Source organism: Pectinophora gossypiella, chromosome 22 (assembly GCF_024362695.1).
Source record: "Pectinophora gossypiella chromosome 22, ilPecGoss1.1, whole genome shotgun sequence".
NCBI classification, from domain to species: domain Eukaryota; kingdom Metazoa; phylum Arthropoda; class Insecta; order Lepidoptera; family Gelechiidae; genus Pectinophora; species Pectinophora gossypiella.
In genome coordinates this window covers 6,365,995-6,385,833 of record NC_065425.1, presented here as the reverse complement: position 1 = coordinate 6,385,833, position 19,839 = coordinate 6,365,995, and the positions used below count along the sequence as shown (strand labels likewise).

The 19,839-nt window shown below is 38.6% G+C and overlaps 1 protein-coding gene across 1 annotated transcript in view; it reads left to right on the top strand.

Moving 5' to 3' along the window:
- Positions 1 to 376: 376 nt before the first annotated feature.
- Positions 377 to 19,839, top strand: part of LOC126377117 (octopamine receptor beta-1R-like) — a 106,182-nt gene continuing 86,719 nt past the window's right edge. The window contains exon 1 of the mRNA XM_050024790.1: positions 377 to 529. The gene's annotated coding sequence lies outside the window, so the exon portion shown is untranslated. The remainder of the gene's footprint in view (positions 530 to 19,839) is intronic.

Sequence of the window (19,839 nt, the reverse complement as noted above, 5' to 3'; positions counted from 1 at the left end):
AGGTACATGGCGTATTTAATGGGCTGTAGTAGTACCTACTAAGGTTAAGCGTTATCGTCTTATAATCTTAAAAATTCGTTTATCATTCCTACGTTGATTAGTTACGACATAACGTTATAAACTGCCCGTTTCATTTAGTTTATTATCTTCAAGTGGTTCTACATCTAAATAGAAAGTACAAACCCATTAAACACAAGAATCTGGATTCCTTACTGAAGAATTCTCAATAGGACATTAGACATTACTGCACTGTAAAACCGGAGATATACTCTGAGTATTTGAACCTGCGCGATATGAAGTCTACGAGCCATATCCACAAGGCACACTGCAGCAAGACTTCAGTAAGCGATCGCGATTCGGGCTGAACGCCCGCTCAGCCGCCGCTTCCCGCGCAAATATTTAAAAAATAAAATTGAAAATAGTGCTCTTTCTGTCAGTGAAAAGTGTTTTTAAAAGTAAACAGTGCAAGTAAACAAATTTATTCAGCCAGTTTGTTTTTGTTTTTATGTTCAAGTGGATTTGTCCCGTGGTAAGTTTGTTTAGACTATTTCAGAAGTACTTATTTAATACTTTTAAGTTTTGCTAAGAGAAACATTTTTGTTATGGTTTTATTAGGTGATTAAAATCATCGATTTATTACGCCTATTTAATTAGAATTGGGTAGTTTCCTAGGTCAAAGATAAATTATGAAATTCTGATTCAATTCAATTCTTGATGAATGGCTTCTGTGTGGTATGAAATTCTGATTAAGTACCCGTACTAAATAAAGACAGATCTAAAGGTGAGAAAAAACCTTTTCTTTTTCTAATTAAGTATCTTATTTATGGATTTTAATAAAGAAAAATGTAATAATAAGTGCGACGTTTTGTTAAGTTTTTATAGGACGTTACAGGTTGCTTTTTCATACAAATTTGATAGTAATTTCGTGTTTTGACGTTTAGGGAAAAGTAACTGAATTGACTAGTTGGAAACTCCCCTATTAGGTATTATTAGGCCTATTTATAGAAGGTATATAATATGTTTTTAAAAACAATTGATATACAGACATTCTCATCAAACATAGATAGCCTTTTTACGTCCCATTGCTGGGTAGGCTTCCTGGGTAGGCTCGTTGACCAAAAGAGATATGGGGCATATTCGACTACTCTACTCCATTGATATTGTCACCTTTCTATAAGGCAACGGTACATGTATGGCATTTAAATTACAATACTCTTTATTACTTATACGTCGGTTAGCTACTTGAACCTATTAAGACTCCACAACATAAATCGTTTATCTGTAATACACGAAATTATAAAACATTTTGCAGAAAATTTGGGAAGTTTTAATAGCCGCTTGGGTAACCTAGCCAATTCAAATAAACCATTAAAAATATTATTATAATTTGGTCGTAAATCCCTCCGGGTAATAGGCATAATTTTATCAGTTTATGGGACAATAAAATTATTTTGAAATTAGGGGTATCGTACGTATGGCAACGCCCAGGATGTTTTAAAAACTGTATTTTTTTTTATAGATACTTTCAGTTTATAAAATATAACAAGATGACGAGATAGATTGAGATAAAGAGCATACCTACTCTATTTAATACTTTGCTCTACACAGTCCGTTGGTAAAGAATGTTAACTATCATTAAAGATTATTACAGTGTTGAAACGTTTTAACAAACTATTTTTTTGTTCGTTTATTTCAGGATTATCGTTATCACAGCTCGTACCGTGTTAAATCGTTATAACAGAGTACACACACATACACACGCACACACACAGTTAAAACTTATTACATTACATAGAATACTAAAATAGATTAGGCAGTGGCCCCGATTCCTGCAGACATTTCTTAATTTTACTTTAAGTTATACCTGTCATTTTCTTATCCGCCGAAAAGGAAAGGGACGGATGATTGACAGCTCTTAATTTTAGGAAGAATGAGTAAATAAATGAATAACCCGGGCGAATTTTTAGACGGTTGTTTTAGATTTGTGCTTAAAATTGACGTGTGTTCCATAAATTTTATGCTTGTCGATTACCCGTCCCTTTCCTTTTCGGCGGATAAGAAAATGACAGATATAACCTAAAATAAAATTAGATGGTGTTTACAGGAATTAGCACCAGTGTGTGTAAGTTGGAGATAAACTAATTGGGTAGTTTCCTAAATCAAAGATAAATTATGAAATTCTGATTACTAAATAAAGACAGATCTAAATGCGACAAAAACGTTTACCTTTTTTTTATTGAACTTATTTATTAATTTTAATAGTGAAAAATTTTATAATAAGTGCGACATTTTATCATGTTTTTCTATGACGTCACAGGTTGCTTTCTCATAGAAATAGCATAGTAATTTCGTGTTTTGAGATTTAGGAAAAAGTACGTAACTGATTTGACAAGTTGTAAACAACCCTATTATTAATTTCTATTAAAAAATATTAATATTAAGTAATTAATTAAAGTAATAATGTAATTTGATACACGGAGTGGTATATGCTTTCCAGTTTATTGAGGGGAAGCCTGTATCAAACAGGGTTGTGCCTTTATCGGCAGTTTATTGCCTACGGCCTCTGTGTTCCAGCGGTTGAGCGTTCTGCTCGCGATCCGGAGGTCCTGGGTTCGAATCCCGGCGGGGATAAATCAATTTGTGATCCCTAGTTTGGTTAGGACATTGCAGGCTGATCACCTGATTGTCCAAAAGTAAGATGATCCGTGCTTCGGAAGGCACATTAAGACTTTGGTCCCGGTTACTACTTACTGATGTATGTACGTAGTCGTTACATGAGTCATGTCAGAAGCCTTTGGCGGCTCAATAATAACCCTGACACCAGGGCTGATGAGGTTGGTATACCACCTCACAACCCACACGATAAGAAGAAGACTGTTTTGGTTAATAAAATGCACTTTTTGTTCAAGTATTTCTTGCCTTATGAAGTCGTAATATTTTATGTTCATCGTAGGTACCTACTTCCGTTTATTTTTCTTATCAATTTGTGTGTAAACGATTTCTATTGTATTACGAGACTGACTGGAGTCCTGCTATTGTGTTTTGAGATTTATTACAGATAACGCGACACTTAGTTTGTCATTCAAACGTTTCGGTTGATTTAAATCTATTTGTGGTTGTGTAATTATAGCTTATACAACAACCCGTAGAAATGGAACATTGTCCGTTGACAATTATCCGTTATTATTTTTCAACATAAGTATGTATTTTAAAATAGAAACCATTTATAACTTTTTGTTTATTTTTCACTTCTATCTACTCAGCCTGTGTCCACCCACTGCTACGTATATGCCTCCTCTCTTTCACGCCGTCCATTCCGGTCCTGTGCCAATCTCATCCATTACTTTCCGGCGTACCTCACAATGTCATCCGACCATCGGGCTGGTGGTCTACCTCGATATCGCATACCATTCCTTGGCCACTATTCAGTAACAGTCTTAGTCCATCTGTTGTCTTCCCGTCTTGCCAAGTACCATCTTTTACATGTTTTAGTTACCGATGTCTGTATACCAGTGTTTGTAACATTGTTTTTATAAGAAAAAAAAAAGATTTCTTCGCGACAAAAAATTAATACATATTTATTACTTAATGTTACTATTTAATATTGAATATACAATTTATCAATAAAATTATTAATGTTGCTAATTTATTATTATATTATATTAATTTAAACCTTAATATAATAAATTTTATTATTAAATTAAATTATTTTAATGTTATAATAAATTTTATTATAAAATGTATTATATTAATGTTACTACCATTTGCACAACATAATATCACGCCTATTTCCCGTTTTACCGCTTTAGAGTACTCTTGACCTTTCCTTAAAACATCCGGGATCAGGTCGCGGTATGTACGCCTACGTCTTCCTCTTCCAACTCTACTACTTACCTACATCCGCGTCATAATTCTTCATTGCAAAATAGCACGAGTTACATATAAATTATCTAGGCATACTTAAGTATAGTTCAGAATTAAGAATGTCCAGCTTATCACCCGGGTCATGTCTTGAACAAAGAGAATATAATCACTACGGTCTTGAACATTTACCGAGGGCTTAGGTGTGACATGTTATTCGGTATATCTTTTTCTAAATTTGTAAAAGCAGAATATGACTGACGACTGACGTACCTAATCAGCGCTCAGTTACAATCACGAGGACTAGAAAGATTTTGCACGCATCTTGTATTTGAATTTATGCAAGCAATAAGAAAGTTCTTTTTTGAAAATTTTATTTTGGCGTAGAATACACTACACACTCTGCATATAACACACACACACACACACACACACACACACACACACACTACACATACATACATACAACAACAAAAACAACATACATCAACAACAACTACAACTTACATATATATAACGGTAACTCACTGCCCCAAACTAAAATGCATCGGGCTCCGTCATCACCTACTCTGGGTCTTACTTTAGTCATAGATAGTGCACTTCTGCCTACCCCTTCGGGGAAGAAGGCATCATGCTGTGTTATGTGATGTGTAAAATGACAAATATATAATCTATAGTATAGTTTGTATCATTTGCGTTCTGTTAAAATTTAGGACAGATAGAATGTTTGAAATAACAAGATAAGGAGATTATAACGCCCGCCGGATTTGGATAGGACGGCATAATTATAACGTAACGTGCCAAAACGAAAACAAATATTTTCTAAGCTGTTGAATTTTTTGAAAAGAAATTATGAATAGGCACTTAAATTAATATTCAATTTACATTTAGCTTTAAAAATGTACGTTTACAAAGCACGGGTAATATTTCACATTATCATGGAATTTAACATTATTTTCGAAATGAATTTTTAGAAAGAAATGCGTATTTTTTGCTCTTCCTTATTATTAGAATCATACGTTGGAAGAACGCTTGACTCTCACTTTGAAGTCACAGCACGAGCCTAAACAATTTCAAATTTCGAATTTCAAAATGGTTTTCGAATTCACGTTTAGCGTTTACATCTTAAACGATTACTCTGCTCAGAGGAGAAGAAAAACATCGTGAGGATGCCCACATTCCCCGAAATGCATTTCGGAGGTATGTGACTTAGCCTGTTCCCTCCGTGGGTTGGAAGGTCAGACACGAAGTCGCTTCTGCAAAAGACCGGACCTGTCAAATCTTCAGGTTAGGTAAGCGGACCACGTGAAACGGGATAAAGATAAACGGAGATGTTGAGAGAATAAGAGCTTTAGTTGTCAGAACTTATGCGTGCTTATTATATAGATTGAGATTCGGCATAAATTATACTAATACACATTATAATAATTTATTTATTTATTTACATTTATTAATTACAATAATATGTGGGCTGATTACACGAGTCAATAATAAATCAATTTAAATAATAGTGAAACTATAACTCGATGTTAAAAGACCTTTCCTTTTATGTGAATTTGTTTTTTTAACGTAACTTATTGTAGATTTGCCGCATATGGAATTAACTACTTTGCCGGACAATGGGGCGCGCTGAGAACTCCAACCGGTGGAAAATTTAAGACAACAAGCCTGAGGGTGCCCAGTTGTGCGCGAGACACAGCTAGGGCATCGTCTGAGACGCCTGACATGGCTCCATGAGCCTTTGGCGGCTCAATAATAACCCTGACACCAGTGTTGATGAGGTTGGTAATTCACCTCACAACCCACACGATAGAAGAAGATAAAACTTAACAACTTATTCCTGACTCTGATGAAACTCTAATAGAAATTGAACACAAATTGCATGCAAGAGCCATCCTCCTCCAGCGCATGCAACAGTTAAACAATATATCACCGGGAACAAAAAGTGTGAAAGTTCAGCTCCTTTATTGAACCTCGTAACAGATGGGGCCGGGACTTAGTCCGAGAAAATTTTAGAATATAAAGCAATTTGTTTAAAAATTACCACATCTAAGAAAGCAATATTGCAATTTGACATTTGCGCATATAAAAGCAAGTGCGCAATGCAAACAAATGTCAAATTGCTTTCTTAGATTAATTGCTTCGTAGTGGCTAGTGGTTTTTTTACCTGACTTATTGTAGTTCTGCCGCAGATGGCATTAACTACTTGGCCGGACAAATGGGGAGCGCTAAAGGCTCTCACCCGGTACAAGGTTTAAGACAACAGGCCTGAGGGTGCCCAGTTGGGCGCGACCCTCGGCCCAGGTCGTCATGTGAGAGGAAAAATATTTGAAAGAATTAATTGATGGGTCGATAGCGATAAGCGCTGATTGAGGGAAGTCATCGACCACGGCGGCGGGGTCGGTATCGGGGATTTGGCAATTAGCGAATGCACTTAACTAATACTAGTGTATTGTTACAGCTATCTTGTTTCATCTAAAGGTTGCCTGGTAGCAATAGGTGTATCTTAAAACAAAAAGTATGTCGAATAAATATTTTTTTTTCTTTCTTTCTTTCTTGCTTTCTTTCTTACATCGCAGTGTCACAGTTTCGATTCCCGGCTCGGGATTTAAGCCACTAAATTCGACTTTATGTGTTTGAATTTATATTTGGATCATATTATATAATTTGTGCCACGTGGTGTGGCAATAGTTTCGCCGCCATTACATGAGACGTTTAAGTTTTAAGTTTATTATATACATGTTTAAGACTTAAGTTTTATACCGGTATAATTATATGCATACACCTAGATATATATACGTTTTGTTGTTGTAATCGTGAATGCAGTATGTACCTGTAATTGGTGCATATATACAAAAACTAATTTAAGACTTGTATTTTATAACTTTACAATATGTGTACTGTTGGTATCCCTATCTAAATAATAAAATAGGACTTAAATATAGCTGGCGAAGAGCGGATGAACACGCTATACATCTCTATCTATCCCTTGTTATCCCTATGCTGTTAGTGTGTTTTTAAACGTCCGTAAAGCCTTATAATATACAGGGTGTTAGTGACATGGTAACGCGTGATTCAAGCCATGATTCTGAGTTGATATCAAGTGGAATTTTTCGTCGCAAAAGTATGGAATGGAAAGTAATAAAAAAAAACACAAAAATTTTCATGAATTTTCCGACAGAAAATTCCACTTAATATCAACTCAGAATCATGGTCTGAATCATCCCCCTCAGTATTCGTTACGGTGTCACTAACACCCATACCTACTTGTATGGCTACCTGTATGTACTGGTACGGGGTGTAAGTGACATCGTAACGAATACTGAGGGGACTGATTTAGCTCATTATTCTGAGTTAATATCAAGTGGAATTTGCCCTGTATTTACTTATCCTTATTTGGGTATCCTTTCTTAGGCAATATTAGGAGGGTTACGTGGGTGTTTTATTTGGCACTTTCATATTTTGGTGTACTAAGTACGGCCAATAATTTCTTAGAAAGAGAAAATGAATTCTTAGAAAATGAAATAAAAAAAAAATCTAACTCAGATGGTACTTGTACCCGCAGCTTTTGTCAAGCGGGATGAGCGTGTTAACCATTACACCACCGGGTCCTCCTTCTGTCCATACGAAAGTTGTCGATCTATGTATCGGCATTAAGCTGACGCCGCACAATGGGCCGGATTTCGAAAATAGGACCTTAGGGGATTTAGAAGTTTTTACCGATGCCATTCGATAAATATTATCAACACAATCAACATTCACTACTGAAATTTCTTTGATTAAACGATAACTCTGAAAGTTATAACACCGCCGCCGTCCGAGTCAGATTTTTTCGATTTAGTTTTCTCTTTGTGAGTTTGACTACACAAATAACAAAAAAGAAACATTGGACACCTATTTTTTTTAAACCAGTCATAGATGAACATAACACAAGCTCACGATTATATTCCCAATTAGGGTAGTCAGAAGTACGTCCATCGCAAGATGAACTAAGCACATAGGTACGCTACGCCTCATCGAACTTTCTATTAGACCAACGCGTGTGATAGATAGTTTGCCGTATCGCCGTAATGTACGTCGGTACTTGGTAGGTAGGTAAGGTAATGGTCGAGCCATAGTTTTATTGCTAACCTCCGTAGCACGTATTCAAGAAAGTCTTACAATTTTTACGACGTTTTATGGTAGCGGAGGAGAAAATGGCGCGAATCCACATTGTGCGCTACAAAAGTTTTCAGAACGATATTTTTCTTGAATGAAAAAGTACTTGATTTAAAATTCCGAGCATCCGTTCAGAAACTGTGCCACAGATTCTACCATCTGCTGCATATGCAGCACATTTTTAGGTTTCTGTCTGGAAAGGTTAGGTTTCTGTGGGTAGCATCACATTTTAATAAAGGATATCCTACTCATGCTCTACATTATGAAACCACTTTGGTAATAATAATAATATTGTTTCCATAATCTGCAATATTCCTACACGAACCGGGGATTGTCTTTGGGTGCACTCCCATAGTGCATACAGGGATAATCGCCGGTTGGTGTCACACCATATTTAGATTAAACTGTCTTAAGGGGCCTCTACGTGTTGGCTTCGGCCCCACGCACGCCTTCCAAAAGAGATATGGAAACGACATACAAATAATAATAATAATAATCTTTATTCAAAAAGAAAGTTTACAAAAATGTTTTGAAGTCTCAGTAGGTAGTAATCTCATAAAAACCTGTTAAAAAGTAATCAATTAATAACCGAACCATTTTGAGAACAATCATTATTTTAAAATTCATATTTCGTATATACAAATCTGAAGTTTATACTTACTTTAATGGGATATTAGGTAATTAAGGCATCCGATAGTTACAAGACTTCGTGTTAAGTGTTTATTATTAAGTAAGTATTACATAATGTATAAAGTTAGAGAAGTGGGTGTATGTATACCCCTCTTCTACGTACCCCTAAGGGGTAAGGGGTAGGCCCCTTTGGGGGCACAGACATTATGCTATGTTACGTTAATATAATCGCGTAAAATTCGGGGTAACACGGTTCCCCTTTCCTAATGTACCAAAATTTAGCTTCCAACCTTGAAAACTGCGAAAAGTCCCATATAAAATTTCACCCCCTATTTGAAGGGGTTGGGAGCAGATTTCCACTTAAAAAAATATGTATTTGTTAGTCACAAATAATCTGCATAACATTTTTTGTTTTCTACAATGAAAATTGCGGAATGTTGCATACAAATTTCCACCCCCTATTTTAGGGAAGTGACGGGTTAGAAAGAGACAAAACATAGCCTATGTTATTCTTCATCTCTTCAACAATTCGTTTGTTGTGAGAGATGGATAAACCAACAGACAGACACACACACTCACACACACTTTCCCATTTATAATATTAGAATGGATTATTCTGATGTATAACTAACCACTTGCGGCCAAGATTTCCAGACAGAATAGTTAAAGATTTTTAAGTACTAATAAAGTTTCATTCTTCTTCTTCTGTCGTGTGGGTTATGAGGTGGATTACCAACCCCATCAACCCTGGTGTCAGGTTTACTATTGAGCTGCCAAAGGCCCCTGACATGGCTCATGTAACGACTACTAACTTACATCAGTCAATAGTAACCGGGACCAACGGTTTATATTGTCTTCCAAAGCACGGATCATGTTACTTTCGGACAATCAGATGATCAGCCTGTAATGTCCTATCCAAACTAGGGATCACAAAGTGAACTCGACAATGTCCCGACTAGGATTTGAACCCGGGACCTCCGAATCGTGAGCCCAACGCTCAAACCACAGGACCAAGGAGGCCGTTATAAAGTTTCATTAAAATCCATTCATAACTACATCCTCACTAACTTTCGCGTTTATAATGTACCTACTACCTACCTTTATAATGTACTCACACACACACACACACACACACACACACACACACACACACACACACACACACACACACACACACACACACACATACACATACACATACACATACACATACACACACACACACACACAAACACACACATTACTTTCATTTGCACACCATGCACACCTAATCACACCATCACATATTTTGTCACAAATAGTTAACTGCTGCATAATTCCCTATTGATTAGTTTTTTTTTTAATTTTTATCCTTGTTTCTTTTATTTTTGTAGTCGTTTGTTTCTTTCAAAGTTGTAATTATGGCTACCCATTAAGACTGCTGATCTGGAGGTGGAGGCCTGGAATCCTATAATACAGGGTATCCTAGTTTAGGTTCCAGCCTTTACACATGATCACCCGTTGTGTTTAATCCTATTGTCTAAGATGTATATGTACACTTTGTATCATGTTGTGAAGGAAATAAATATTTTTAATATTATTATTATTAATCTTCCACAACATTGGATTCTGCAATAATTTGTGGTTCACGTATTCCATTGTTAGTTAATTAGGTGGGTTGGACACGAACACAGGTGAAACACATGACGTTGCGTTTCAACCACACGTATTGGTTTTGCATCGGTACCACTGCCTTTTAGGCCCATATCGGTAATGGATTGCGGTTATTAATTGAGTATAAGTACTCTATAAACTAATTTAATGCCTGGTGTTGAGGGCACACCCCGGACACTTCATACAAACAACCTCGTATTCCACAGACACTACACATTGACATTATCAACACGTGCAACTGTGTGTGTGACGTCTGAGGGCTGCCAATAGGCTACTTGACAACCTAGTCAAATGAGATACTTTTTACAAAATGTCAATACGAATATTTTCTTTGGAGTTTGTATGGAAATACTGTCCTGTGACGTCATCAATAAAAGCGGCCAAACGTCGTACTCATTGTTACTAAATTCATGAATAAAATTCGAAAATAAGTGGAAAAATAAAATGAGATTGGTTTATGAAATAAAAAAAGAAATTAAGAAATTGCTGCATGAGCAATAAGGCCGCCTGTTGTGCTTTTCTGTATATGTTGTCCTTACCTCTGTATTTTATGTCCATTGTGCTCAATAAAGTATTTTATCTATCTATCTATCTATGATCATTTTAGACTGGCTTCTATTTTTAGATTAGCATTTTATAATTTATCTTTGACCCAGTACAATACCTAATTTAACCGGTATTACTTACGAAAGATACTTTTATAATAATCGTATAATATTTCTTTACTTATTTACCACACAAAACACAAACAAGAAGTTTTAAACAATGAAGGTTAGCAATATAAATAAATAGGACTTGACTTGAAAAAAATCACTGAACTAATTAATTGCATTCAGGTCACATACCTCTGAAATACATTTCTTGGGTGTGTTGTGGGTTAACGATGTTTTCCTTATCCGCTGAGCATGTGATAATAATCTATCTAGGTAGGTATATGTCTAGGTAATCGTAAAATTTATTGCAACTAATTAAAAACAAAACAAACACATAACTTATAAATAAAACACCTCCAATGCGTCACATCGAGGCTAGGTGCCCACAAGCTGGCAACATTGCCTCTCTGAATTGCCAGACTTACTCTTTGACAAAAAACTACCAGGCCTTGCATCTCCCGAAGCCCCGGTGAGACGCATTGAAAGATCCTTAACAAATAGTTTCGCTTCTGGACCCCAAGGACCCATCGTTTCAACCGCAAATGGTCCAAAAAAATAAGAAACCGAATAAACATGAAACACATACAAACAGACAAAAACACCAAACATTAATAAACATGAATTCGAAAATCACTGGAAATCTTAATATTATTTATTTCAGATATACTTACATAGTCATTACAGATAATCCAAATCGACAATGTGTGCAATCTATTTACTAAAATCCTTTAGACGAACATGTAATATTCAAAATAATTTACCTACATCTATGCAAACACCTTAATTAATTTACCTACTATGAAATCCAGCGCTCTAACTAAAATGGCTAAAACCGTGCGAGAAAGCGAATTATGTTCGTACCTGAAAATAGCTCCAAACTTTTGCTGGAAGTTGGTGTGCGTAGGTGAAGTAGTGTGGGTGTTGTCCCACGCTAATATTCAGCAATATGACCTATTTCTGCTACCTTACCTATTTTTTTAAATAAGCGTGGCTTGTGAAAAATTGAATAACGTTAGGAAGATGGGTGTGTGTTTGCGTTCTCCGCTAGTTTCGTAGCGATGAGGTTGCGATACACAAACTACTAATATCTTCTTCTTTCCTTTCTTCTTCTTCTTCTATCGTGTGGGTTGTAAGGTTGGAGTACCAAGCTCACAAACCCTGGTGTCAGGGTTACTATTGAGCCGCCAAAGGCCCCTGACATGGCTCATGTAACGACTACTTACTTACATCAGTAAGTAGTAACCGGGACCAACGGCTTAACGTGCCTTCCGAAGCACGGACCATATTACTTTTGGGCAATCTGGTGATCAGCCAGTAATGTCCTAACCAAGCTAGGGACCACAAAGTAATTTTTGTGATATGTCCCCACCGGGAATCGAACCCGGGACCTCCAGATCGTGAACCCAATGCTCAACCACTGGACCACGGAGGTCGTTCTTTCCTTTTATCCCCTATTAGGATGTAGGGCTCGAATAACAGGTTTCCATTCCTCGCGATCCTCGGCAGCCTCTAAAGCTTGCTTCCATGACAAGCCGAGAGTTTTCAACTGTCGATCAACCTAGCGTCGCCAAGTCTAGGGCCGCCTCCTTTTGCGTTTACCAGATCCAGTAATATGATAAAACTGAAATAAAAATGGCGTTATAAAATAAATACTTTACATATCCATCTTATGGTATATTAGTGGGTCCAATTTTACACATTTAGACTCTAAGGTAGTCCATTATATACCGTGCTTACTCTACCACGCTGTTCCACAGCGGGTCGGTGGAGATGTTTAACGGCTAATAGCCGGGACCATCGACTTAACGTACCCTCTGCTGCACGGAATCATCTTAAATTTTCGGACAATCAGGTGATTCCAGCCTGCAATGTCTTTACCAAACAAAGAATACTTAGATAGTAGAAGTGATTTCGACAATGTCCCCATCGGGAATCGAACCCGGACTTCCAGATCGTGAGCCGAATGCTCTAACCACTAGACCACGGCGGCTGCTGTCAGAAATATTAAATACCTATGTAATGTAAGTACACTTATAAGCAATATCATGTACCCACTTTAGAACCCTGTCGCACAATCACATTGGACATTTAATGAGACCTACTTCCTCTCAGACGACGCCCTGAGACGAGGTGCGCGCCCAACTGGGCTCAGGCCTGTTGTCTTAATCGTTGTACCGGGTGACCTTCAGCCCTCCCCATTTGTCCGGCCAAGTAGTTAATGCCGTCTGTGGCAAATCTACAATAAGGCACGTCAAAAAAAAGGTTTAATTTGTTAAAAAAGTTAATGTGAGATGGTTTCAAAGTGTATAACTATCAGTACTTGTGACCGTACGCACATACAGTGGCCCGTCATACTTCCGTTATAAACAGCATCGTGTAGATACGTAGAAATGTCTCCTGGATTGTTCTGGGCGCATCAATCATGCGTGACCTCAGCTAATGTTCCTCGGGTCCCGGCTTCGGCCTTCGTACCTCTGTAATGGCGACGATGTCATTCTGAATAATACTGGATCAGGATAGCAGGAGGGTTCTGCTTACATTTGTATACAATACGATCTTTATACCACGCTTCTTTATATCACAGGAGAGATATAACAATGGATATACGTCATACGTCAGTAAGGCTATCAATACAATACAATACAAATACACTTTATTGCACCAAAATAAAAAGAAATAATTACAAAAAGTCTCTTAACTAAGAACATGGCAAATGGCGGCCTTATCGCTAACATGCGCATCGTAATAAAATTATCAGTCGATTCAATACATTTTGTCGAAATAGTTAAGTTTATTTATTTATTTATTTCTACACAATAAAACAGACACAAGAAACATACAAAGAAAACAGATAGTACAGGCAAGCTTATCTCTAAACAAAGAGATTTCTTCCAGCTGACCTACGTGACAAGAGACTCTGGCTGACTGTGGGTTTGTTCTTCTCTAACATGCGTGACACGTGATTTTGTTCGTATTTTGACAGAATGACATGACTTAATTGGATTCACATATTAGCACCAATCGACATAATTACATCGTCAGAATCATGGAATGTGTTCGCGTGATTTAATATGCTGCGAACGCAATGTCTTAACTCAGAATACACTGGTGAAGCAAGCTATGCCATAATCGAATAAAAAAAAAGTTGTTATTGTAGCTCTTATTTATCATATACCCTCAAAATGCTTTTGTACGTATACTTAGTTTTTAAGTTCTCAAGTAAGTGAATTTGTATCCTTATTGAGAATAAAGATTTCTTTAAACCTAGAATCGATAAAATGACCGTGACAAAATTTTATCAAGTTACGCATGTTAGCCCTAAGTGCAATAGAAGTAAATTCTGTAAATCTTTATTTAAACATCTTGTGCAAAAGATCTCTTAGCTATAAGTTAACTGTATTTTAATACATAATAATTTTAAGCAAACTCCTCTCCCCAAAACAACCCGAGGAATTGTGGGGTTTTTGTTGTATCAATAATTTTTGTGTTCTTACAATACAATACAAAAACGCTTTATTGCACATATAAACACAACAGTAAAAACAATAAACACAAACAAACGAAAAACAAAATAAACCTTAAAATATATTTATGAAAAATAAACATTTTACTTACTTAATAAAAAATATAACGTTGCTTTATTATGAAAACAACGTAAGGGCCTTTATGAAAACTCACATTCAAACGTGAGGTTTGTTAACACAACCTTGGAATAGACTATAGCTTCAATTCAGGTTAAAATTTGTGACCTCAATTTTTACCCTTTAATGGAAATCCAAGAAATCAAGGTTTTGTTGGTTTTGTCTTCCTTCTTGTTGTTATATCGTGTTTCTATGTTATCCTGCGTACAATAAATAATTACATAAAGAAACAATAAGAAAATGACAAGAAATAAATTTAATGGGGGACTTTCCAGGCTACGTTTTTCATAAATAATATAGATGGCGCTGTACAGATTGTCCTTCGTTTAACCTTCTAATTTCAACGATAAAAGACATAATTATGTATATTTTCATCTTTGCATATGTAACAGCCTCCGTGGTCTAGTGGTTAGAGCATTAGGCTCACGATCTGGAGGTCCGGGTTCGATTCCCGATGGGGACATTGTCGAAATCACTTTGTGAGACTGTCCTTTGTTTGGTAAGGACTTTTCAGGCTTGAATCACCTGATTGTCCGAAAAAGTAACTCCCTCCGTGTTTCGGAGGGCACGTTAAGCCGTTGGTCCCGGCTGTTAGCCGTAAAAACACCTCCACCAACCCGCAGTGGAGTAGCGTGGTGGAGTATGCTCCATACCCCCTCCGGTTGATTGAGGGGAGGCCTGTGCCCAGCAGTGGGACGTATATAGGCTGTGTATGTTATGTATGTATGTTTGCATATGCATTTTTGTTTAGGGCATAAATGGTGACCCTTTTCATTACACCCAGGCATAATTACATCTTCCACCCATTATTGTTCTGATCAAAATAAAAAGAAGCAATATAGGTAGCAATTATTTTTATATAATTATGTTTCTGCCACTACATTGTATTTTATTTACCTGAGTAATGAGAAAATATGTAATTATTTTTGGAGCACGTGGTTTGGAAGACTACCCAAGCCGCATTGGGTCGATAATTAATGAGAATGAATGAGTATTTATTCGCATAACAATTACAGGAATTGTGTTCGAAATCGGCACTGAAAGAAACAATAAGTTAGTAAAAACAATAAGTTTAATAAAGCAAACCTGTATTATAGAATAATGAATTCAACATAATTATTGGCATTCGTCCGGCTCATCTCAAGGAATTGACATCATCTTCAGCAGGGGATGAGGGCCTCAAGCTATTAGAACAACTTACCAACCTCTGCAATTTTCTTTTAGAAGGTCAGCTAAACCCTGCTGTATGCCCTTACCTTTATGGAGCTTCTCTGTGTGCTTTGAGCAAAAAGGATGGAGGAATACGACCGATCGCTATCGGTAGTATCTTCAGACGTTTGGTGGCAAAACTGGGGTGTCAGGCAGTGAGAGCTGAAGTTGCTACTTATCTTCAGCCGCACCAACTCGGATTCGGAACACCTTTAGGGTGTGAAGCGGCGATCCACGCCACACGCGCTTTTGCTGTCGATCCGATTAACGCTGACTGCGTAATATTGAAGCTGGACATACGCAATGCTTTTAATTCTCTAGAAAGAGACGTTTTGTTAGCGGAAGCAAAAGAGAACATTCCCTGCCTGTACCGATTTCTCCTTCAGATGTACCGCTCACCCTCGAGTCTCTTTTACGGAGAATCTCTTATCCAATCTCAGGTTGGGGCCCAACAGGGGGACCCACTTGGCCCCCTTATCTTTAGCCTGGCCATTCATAAAATAATATCTCAGCTCGAATCCCCACTTAATGTTTGGTACCTCGATGACGGAACTATCGGGGGGAAGCCTGAGGTTGTGGAAAGAGATATGTTTTTCCTTACACCACGGCTGAGGGAGCTGGGGCTGGAGGTGGGCTCCGCAAAATGTGAATTTTTCGCTTGCGGTCCGGCAGCGGAGAATAGGTTTCAACGGTTTGGCTCTCTGATCCCGGGCTTGAGGGAACTGAATTCAGCAAATTTTTGCCTACTTGGGGCTCCCATTTTTCCTACAGGAGTCCCAGGGGCCATACGCCAGAAAAAGGAATTACTAGAGAGGGCCCAGGAGCGCCTCAGTTCTCTCCCTGCACACGTGGCCTTGTTGTTATTGCGGGTTTGCTTTGCGGTTCCGAGGGTAACCTATTTGGTGCGGACGTCTCCGACTTGGCTGTTCCCAACGGAAGTGGCATCCTTCGACGCGGTTACCAAGCTTTCTGTGGAGGGCATTCTTAATGTCTCGCTCGACAGTACCCAGTGGACTCAGACGTCCCTGCCTATACGGCTGGGCGGTCTAGGAATAAGGTGTATGGGGGATATAGGAGTGCCTGCATTCTTGGCATCAGCACATGGGGTCTCAGACCTGGTGTCATCTATATTGTCACCCGCTACTGGTAGAGTGAGTATACCCTTCGCTGACGGCGCGTTGACTGTATGGCGGGGTCTCAATCCTGCTTCCACGGTACCCGAGGCTGTGTGTTCTCAGCGAGGGTGGGACGATACTCAGGCGACGGCTGTTCTTCAGCGTTTGGTGGAAAATGCCTCAGGGGTGGATTTGGCCAGGCTACGTGCGGTGTCACAGCCGGAAGCAGGTGCGTGGCTGCATGCAATACCTTCTCCGCACATGGGGACTCTCCTGGATAATGACTCCGTGCGGGTGGCGGTTGCTCTTCGCCTGGGCTGCAACGTTTGCGAACGTCATTTATGCGTTTGTGGCTCTATGGTGGAGGCCGATGGACATCACGCCTTAAGTTGTTGTCGCTGCTCGGGGAGGTTCCCGCGTCACCACGCCCTGAACGATTTGCTCCGGCGTGCCCTGGTGTCCGCCCAAATACCGTGTGTCCTCGAGCCTCCTGGGCTTAGTCGCTCAGATGGAAAGAGGCCAGACGGACTGACTTTGGTGCCTTGGAAGAACGGTAGGTGCTTGATCTGGGACGCTACTTGCGTCAGCACCTTTGCCGCTAGTCACCTAAGTCGGACGGTTAGAAAACCCGGGGCTGCAGCGGAATGCGCAGCGGTGAAAAAGCGGGAAAAATACTCAGCCCTCGCCCAGCAATATATTTTAGTGCCGTTCGCGGTGGAAGCTGCGGGCTCCTGGTGTGTGGAGGCGAAGGCATTTGTGGCTGAGGTGGGCCGGCGATTGAGAGAACGTGGTTATGACGCCCGCTCCGGTTCGTACCTTGTGCAACGTTTGTCCATCGCTATCCAGCGTGGAAACGCGGCTAGTTTGATGGGCACCTTTGCGCCGGGAATGACACGAGGTGGATTATTTGAACATGACGCACGTGCACATAGACGTTAATTCACTGATGTTGGATTAATTTAAAATTCATTTAATTATCATTTTTTATCTATGTGTAATTAGACTAAGTTTTTATAGTTATTTATGAATTTTAATTAAAATTAAGAACATTAACATTAAGATTTGATAAGCTCATATTACTCACTATTAAACGACATTTGGGCTATTATTTTATTCTGGGTCCCATGGTTAACTTATTCGCCAAAAAAATTTTTTTTTATTTATGCTATTGTTTGTTAATATTTCTTACTATTATAACAATAATAATATTTAAATCACATTTTACAGGACTTTGCAGCGATGTTTACCAATTATTTTTCACTTATTTTTATATTTATACTAGGGAGGGTGCAGAAAAACAACAACTGTGTTACTTTGTTACATTATGTAGTTTTATTATTGGGAACGTTCACATTAAATTCAAACCTTTTTTTTTTAAATTAAGATAAAAGATTTTTGAACTTATATTATTAAATAACGAAACATTTCAGTCTAATACATCTTTTTATGGTTAGGTTTACCACTTCGTTACCTAATTTTGATTTTATGAGATAAACTTTTTTAATAAAATAGAAAACAATAGCAGTTCAAGCATTTTATTTATGGAGGCCATTTATATATTAAAAATAATCAAAAAAAGTCAAAAATTTTAAAACATACTTAGGTAGTTTTAGCTATAATTCTGAAAATGTCTCCATAAAAATGGGGGACAAAAAAGTAACGCAGTAGTTTAGTAAGTAACATAATGGTAAACTTTCCGCATCTATGGTGTTTAACTTACTGAAAACAATTAAAAACAGAATACAATTAAACTGAAACCATAACAAATTAAACAAAACTCTCTTAGAATAAAATAAAATCAAAACTTCTCAAAAAAACAGTATTAAACATACATTAGTTTCTGTCTGAGTCTCTCTTCAGTCTTATTTTTCAAATATATTTAATGGGACATCAAATTCATTCAATACGTTTTCAGCAAATGGAATTCTATAGTCTCTGCTTACCCCGGTGGGAAATAGGCATGAGTTTATGTATGTATGTATGTCATCATCGTCATCAGCCTTACGACGCCCACTGCTGGGCATAGGCCTCCCCCAAGGATCTCCACGACGATCGGTCCTGCGCTGCCCGCATCCAGCGGCTTCCCGCGACCTTCACCAAATCGTTGGTCTACTTTGTAGCGGGCCTATACTGAGCGTCGTCCGACACGTGGTCGCCATTCTAGAACCTTTCCGCCCCAGCGGCCATCGGTTCTCCTCGCTATGTGTCCTGCCCACTGCCACTTCAGCTTTGCAATTCGCCGAGCTATGTCGGTGACTTTAGTTCTCCTGCGGATCTCCTCATTTCTGATTTGATCGAGCAGGGAAATACCGAGCATAGCTCTCTCCATTGCCCGCTGAGCGACACCGAGCCTCCTCACGGGATCCATAGTAAGCGGCCACGTCTCACTGCCGTAGGTCATCACTGGCAACACGCACTGGTCAAAGACTTTCCTCTTGAGACACTGAGGTATTTTGAACGAGAAGATATTCGCAGCTTCCCGAACGCTGCCCATCCGTGTTGGATCCGACGAGAGATCTCTTTCTCGAAGTTGGACTTACCTAACTGGATTATTTGTCCTAGGTAAATGTACTGGTCTACAACTTCGAGTGTAACGTTCCCAACCTGAACTGGAGTGGGTGCGACATGGTCGTTGGACACAAATGTTCGTGCTAAGACCCACTCGTTGGGATGCGTTACTGAGATGCTCGAGCATGGTGTTCTGGTCTTCCAGGGTCTCAGCCATTAGGACTATATCATCGGCAAATCGAAGGTGCGTCAGGTACTCCAATCTCAATCTCCCTCAGGATTTCGGGAGTCGACGAAATGACTCTGCCGTCCTCAGTTTTCAGTCTCGTTAGTTGACTTTGCCCAATAGACAGATCTTTTGCGAACACCTTGGAGCCCTTGTTCCGCTCTATAGCCACTTTAATACGTGTA